At 34.0% G+C, this 6,849-nt stretch overlaps 1 pseudogene; it reads left to right on the forward strand.

The window, feature by feature from the left end:
* The first annotated feature begins 3,464 nt into the window (after nucleotides 1–3,464).
* The window catches only part of LOC102244057, an 18,005-nt pseudogene continuing 14,620 nt past the window's right edge, over nucleotides 3,465–6,849 (forward strand).

Genomic DNA, 6,849 nt, shown 5'->3' on the forward strand with positions numbered 1-6,849 from the left:
ATAATTCCAGGCAATTTTATAAAAAAAATGTTAATAACCACTTTGTGTATGTGAAAATTTTTATTTTATGATCAGCTCTAAAATGAAATGTCCTTTTAGCTATATGTAGTAATGGAATTAATCAATGTTGCCAGTCTTATTATAAGTTAATTAAATTGGCATCCATGTGGGTGATACCCTCCTAAGGAATATTTTGTAGTAATGGAATTAATGTTGTAAGTCTGATTATATGAAGTTAATTAAGTTGGCATCCATGTGGGTGATACCCTCCTAAGGAATATTTGAAAATGTATGAAGATATTTCATTTTTCTTGTCACAATGACAGAAAGGCACTACCTGAAGAGAATGGGTGGGGATGAGGGATGCTAAACAATCAGCAATAGATGGTAAGTTTTTGCATAGCCAAAATCTCTTTTATTAAGGTATGCTTGATTTGCAACAGATAACCTTTAAGGCAGTATAAACAATTAGAAAATGGCAGACGTCATTCACTCACTGAATTAATCTTTCCCCACAATCTCATTTTCCCTAAGCACAATCCATGGAGGTCAGGCCAGTGTGACATAGCTCCTGCCTTGGAGACAACATTAGAAATGAGCTGTGTGAGGCTTCTGGAAAGTTCCACTTTCTTCATAAGAAAGGAGACAAACAGCTATCTCTTCTGCCATCTCATATCTCTTCTACCATCTTGATGTCTTGAATGAGGATGTGAGGCATCCGCCGTAGAAAAATGAGGAAAAAACTGTGCAGTGAATGGCAGAAGATGAAGACAGGACACTATGCGATGACTGTTAGCATTGCTAACCTCCTTCCCAGCTCTGACCTTAGAAAAATGAGGAAAAAAACTGCAGTGAATGGCAGAAGATGAAGACAGGATGCTATGTGATGACTGTTAGCATTGCTAACCTCCTTCCCAGCTCTGCATTTCCCAACTCCAAACTTCTAGTGTAAGAAGAGAAAATGAGCCCCGGCTGGTTGTTCAGTGGTTAGAGCGTTGGTCCTTGGACTGAGGGGTCACAGGTTTGATTTCCATCAAGGGCATGTACCTCGATTGCAGGCTCGATCCCAGTTGGGGCATGTGTGGGAGGCAATCAATCGATGTGTCTCACATTGATGTTTCTCAATGAGAAAAAAATAGCCTCCTGGAGGATTAACAACAACAAAAAAATTAAAATAAAGAGAGAAAGAAAATTAAAAATCTACATATATAAATCACAATATTTTTGCTTTCCATACTTCAGTATAGCAGGTCTTCATATAATGTCCTTATATTCCACATCTCTTCCTTATAATATAGATGAAAAGAATCTATTTCCTCCTGGGGCCACTGTCTGTGTGGAAGAAAAAAAAAATAGCCTCCTGGAGGATTAACAAAAAAATAAAAATAAATAAAGAGAGAAAGAAAATTAAAAACCTACATATATAAATCACTATATTTTTGCTTTCCATACTTCAGTATAGCAGATATTCACATAGTGTCCTTATATTCCACATCACTTCCTTATAATATAGATGAGAAGAAGAATCTATTTCCTCCTGGGGCCACTGTCTGTGTGGAGTCGCACTTTCTCCCCATGTCTGCGTCTGCCTGGGTTTCCTCTCACATCTCAAAGATGTGCCCATGAGGCAAAATGATGTATGCATGTTGTCCTGAGCTGAGTGAGTGAGGGGGTGGTGTGACTGCACCTGGGATGGGAGGATGTCCAGCCAGGGTGGGGTCCCACCTTCTTCCCAGAGCTGCTGCGAGAGGCTCTGGCTCCCTCTATCCCTGAACTGAAATAGGAGGTAGAAAATAATTATCTTACTTTCATTAATCTCTCTTACATATATAGGTCACATGTATTTTAATGTTTAATATTAAAAGTGTATAGAGTCTTTGTTTAGAAGTTTGGTGATGTTTTTGTGACCAGAAGTATGCCTTAGGATCTTAACTTTTGTTTATATCTATTAGCCTCTGGTAAAATTGGTTTTGCTTAAAGTCAGTTTCTAAGAACCTATTGACAACATTAAGAGAAGACTTACTGTATTCTCTTCTTGTGTGTGTATTCAGTTTAGATTAATTCATGGTTAAAATTTGTTAAAAATTACTGGCAATATTCTGGCAACACTAAGGCATTTTCCCCCAAACAACCTTGTACTGTTATCCTTCAGATTCGTTGTTTAAGAAAGATTCATATGAATTATGATATGAGCAGTCATATTTCTGCTAGTTACCGAAACCCACTTCTAGAATATTGGAACTAGAAAAAAAACTGCAAAAAAAGGCGCAAGATTTCTAAAATACATGACTATATTAATAAACCTCACTGATAATTTTTCAGACAAATGAAAAGATATGTTAGGAAACATAAACTCTGTGCTTTACTACTTATTTGTGCCAACAATGACAACAATACTACCATGCCAACTCTTTAGAAATAACAAGTTAAGAAATACCTTCCTGGTACAGGCAAATTCAGACAAACCACTTCTACAACTGCAATATATTAACATCCTTCACCCCTCACCACGCAAAAGGCCCAGTGCCCTTCTCTGGTCCTTCACAGTTGCTCTCTGGATGTTTAAACTCCCTTGCTATGGCAGCTTTTTCTAGCTAGTGCTGCTAAAACTCCAAGAATATCATTCTTTCTTCCCCAAATCCAGTGAGCTCCTTATATTGTCAGTGTGACTGTTCTCTCTTCAGTGTTAAGAATAAAGCCTTCTTTTACTAAAATAATTCATTCTGAGGTGTGAGTTACTAATAATGCTAACCAAATAACTACAGCTGACATGTACTATTGTATCCAATATATTGTTGCACTGTATTGCAATTGATTTATTTTTTTGTTTATTATATATCTTCCCCACAGAAATATTAGCTTCATTGGAGCAGGCATCTCAATTACCATGGCTCCTCTGTAGTATCTAATTCAGACTCAGAGGTATTCAGTCATGTTTCTTAAAGAGAAGTAAACTTTAGAAATTCAGAATAATAAGCATTCCATTGTGGGGGATTATGGTTGAGTGGGAATGAAGGCAAGGTCTGTTAGGCTGAGTTTTGAAAGATGGATAGGATTTGTATAAATCAAGTTCCCTAGGTGGTAACACATTCCCTAGTTTATACGCATCACTACGTCCCAGTCTACACACAGATGTTACACATACAGTTAGATGTCCTATATCAAAAATGGGGCATAAGATTCTATGGCTACTTATTTCATCTGAGGGCTGAGGGAGGAAATGGGAAATGAAGTAAAGATTGGGGAAAGAGACTGAATTTGGAATAGACAGGTAGCTGTGGTACAGTAAGGTATTGTCCGAGGGCAGGCAAAGATGGAGAGTTTATGCTGGGAAACCCAAAGAAATATGTTTAATAAATGTGTCTTTCCCATTTGTGGTCAATGTCAAGGGCCTATTTACTTAAAGGCAATAGGAATGAATATCAATAGATTGTATAATAGCAACTATATATCTGTTAATGGAAATGTCGCATCTTTTTGAAGTGTATTTTGACATTCTCAAGTAAGTCCAATTTGCTGAACAATATCTCAAAGAAAGGATGTTACAAGTTCAAGGCCACAATAGTTATTATTATCCTGTAGTCATTATTTTAATAGGTTGACTTACTAGTTTCATTTTCTCATTCTTAGTAGCTGTCTAATTTTTCAGGTAAAAGCAATAGTCATGCCAAATTGAAGTAATAGAATATTGGGCAAGTTACATAGACAATTTTCCATTATCACACAGAATAAAATATCAACACTACAATCCAGTAATCAGAATATAAATAAGTAGAACATCTTCTTTTTTGAAATAATTTCTCTGGAGAAATTTTTCTTTAGTGTTTTAACACACCTTTTTTTTTCTTACTTCAGAGCAAAATTACTTCTTGTACTCTGAGATGTCACTGTCATCACAAACCACTTCAAGATAGATAAAAGTCACTTATCAAAAGTGTTGAATATATCTACCCACATTTTAAAATCCTTTTAAGCAAATTTCAAGAGAGCAGCAAGGATAAAGCATTACAATAGCTTTAAAATCGTGCATTTGCACAATACTGTATGATTATTTACAAATGGTTATGTCTGTAATGTTTTATTTTACTCATCCCCTAGGCCTAGCCCTTTCCATTGACATCTACAACCCTGATTTTATGTTTGAATTTGGTTTTAGGTTGCTCAAAAGAAAACTTTGCTAAAATATATAACTTACACCCAAGTAATTTTATTAAGACAAATAATATCTAGACAAGGTAAGTATGAAAATATATTTTTACCATAACACTTTTCAGAAAATGCTCTATAAAAGAGAAAAGTGAATGGATTGTTCTCACAAAGAAAATATCTATAGTCACAAAGCAGAAAGTTAAATATTTTCTTTTATATTTCTGCTTCCAAAAGATGAAGGATAGAATAAAACACCTTTCCTTATTTATTTTTCATTTCCTCTACCTGGATTTTTTCTTTATAATTCAATGGAGGTATGACTTTTAATATAGTAAAGCACTGACATCTAACTAGATATATGTCAGTCACATCAGACAAGTGTAGCAAAGATGTATCTGCAGTCAAACTAGATTATTTATATCATACTCTCAAATTAAATACAATTATTTTTAATTATTAGCATTTAGGTTAACTGACCTGGATTTAACATGGAATAAGTATGATTTGTCAAGAGAAAAGGTATAGTCACAGTAACTCTTACAAGGAATCGAAGGTCAATAGAAAAATCCTCCTCACATTCATGTCAATTCCATGCAACATTTTAGAGCTGTGCACTATGAAAGAAATAGGATGTGAGTCTTACTATGTGTCCCATATGTCACTTAAATTTATCTCATAGAAAATTAAAAGGAAATAGAGGAAATTAATTGTAATAATGAATATACCCAAATATTTATTTCTACATATAATCAATATAAAAACTTGAGATAATTTATAGTCGTCTTTTCATACTGTCTTTGAAATCTGTCAGTATTTTTACATTTATAACACCTCTCAATTCCCACTAACCACATTCAGATTCCTGTTAGCTACATGTTGCTGGTGCATACCATATACCATTTTGGACAATGAAGGTCTAGTGTACTTCAATATACAAATACAGCTTTCAAAATTTTTCATCTTCACAAATGACTCTTACACTCATTTCAATTCTCTTGTGTTTTTTTTTATGTCTTTTCTACTTTTTCTAAGAAAAACAATACAAAATTTTTTTAGTCTTAATGCCCCTGATCTTTGTTGAAACAGATATAGGAAATGACCTGGTTTTTATTAAACAATCAACTTTAAAGAATTAATTTATATTAGAGTATTAGAAATAGAAGCTATAATATTCATTTATATATAATCAAAACACAGAGCAAGTTTAACTATTTACAGAGGCTTGTTTGCATAAACAACAAATAAAATATAATATATTCAATATATCAACATGCTAATATGATTTTGTATTTATTTTTATTCTTTCCTTTGTTGTACTTGTTTTTCAATATTCACATTTGTGACATTTATTTAGGCTATATTGTTACAATTATTTAATTTCTACAAATCAAAATCTGCTGAATAGACTGTAAAGTTGTTTTATCCAGAGTGCAGAATTCAAAAGAGCCAAATTATTCAGCATTATATAAGTGTTAATGTTAATAACACAAGGTCTGTCCTGGTGAGTGCGTCAGTTGGTTGGAGCATCATCCTTTATACACCAAAAGCTTGAGGGTTAGATTCCCATCAGGGCACATACCTGGCTGCAGGTTTAATCCCTGGTCCAGGTGGATGTGGAAGGCAACTGATCCTGATCAATGTTTCTCTCTCACATCCATGTTTCTCTCTGTGTCCCTTCCTTCCTCTCTAAAAATCAATAAAAACTTATCTTGATGAGGATTAATAAAGTATTTCTTTCTAAATAATAAAAATAATAATAATACAAGACCTAAAGTCTAGATGCCATTCTGATAACGTGACTGAATTCTGTGCACATGTTTAAAATCAGCAGGAAGGATGGGTTTCGATTGACAAAATTCCTTCTTAGATTTCTCAGTTTGATTCTGTACTCTGTAAGAAACTTAAACTTTATTTTTAAGAGTATAATGCCATGTCAAAGCCCCAGCTTATACTACACAGTGTGAAAGCTAAGGGAGAGAGATTGATTGGCAGAGAAAGCTGACTGATTAGAACCTGCAGGATTTATGGGAAAACTAAGGCTTCTGTTCAGGGATTTCTGGCAGGATAACAACCTTGGAGCTTTTTTTCAGAAGGCCAGACCAAATTGCTGACCTGGAATAAATGAATATGTAACATCATTCTAACTTAATCGCAGGTATCAGCATAGGATTTGAAAGTTACGTAGATCATCTATGCAGTGAACATGCTACAGCGGGAGGGTTGAGAGTTTATCACACAAGCCTGTAGCATTTATGCTCACTTGCTTGCATGGAGATGGCATGCATTGCTGTAAAATGGCTGAGATAAACACCGTTCACTGCCACGATTCATTTTTCCTTATTTAAACTATTTACATATGTGAAGAAAAGGTTGATTAGTGGCATTTATAACTACTTGCTTTCCTTCATGAAATTTAGGGTGAAAAATAACACATTTTAAAGCAATGCATTTGTAATATTACAGACATTAGGGTAAATGAAATTATTCACAAGACAGAGGTGGGAGAGTTCACAATTTAAGTATATTTTCTTAATATATTTAGTTAATAAAAACTATATACCTTCAGTCACAGACAAAAGTATTAGAAGTACATCTACAGAATAATATGGAAAATTATGATTGCATAGTATATGTTATATTTTATATAAATTTAAGGTAAAAAAGAAACACATTTTACCTGAATTATTTGAATATTTCAGG

The sequence above is a fragment of the Myotis brandtii genome, unplaced genomic scaffold, assembly GCF_000412655.1.
Source record: "Myotis brandtii unplaced genomic scaffold, ASM41265v1 scaffold425, whole genome shotgun sequence".
Classification (NCBI taxonomy): Eukaryota; Metazoa; Chordata; class Mammalia; order Chiroptera; family Vespertilionidae; genus Myotis; species Myotis brandtii.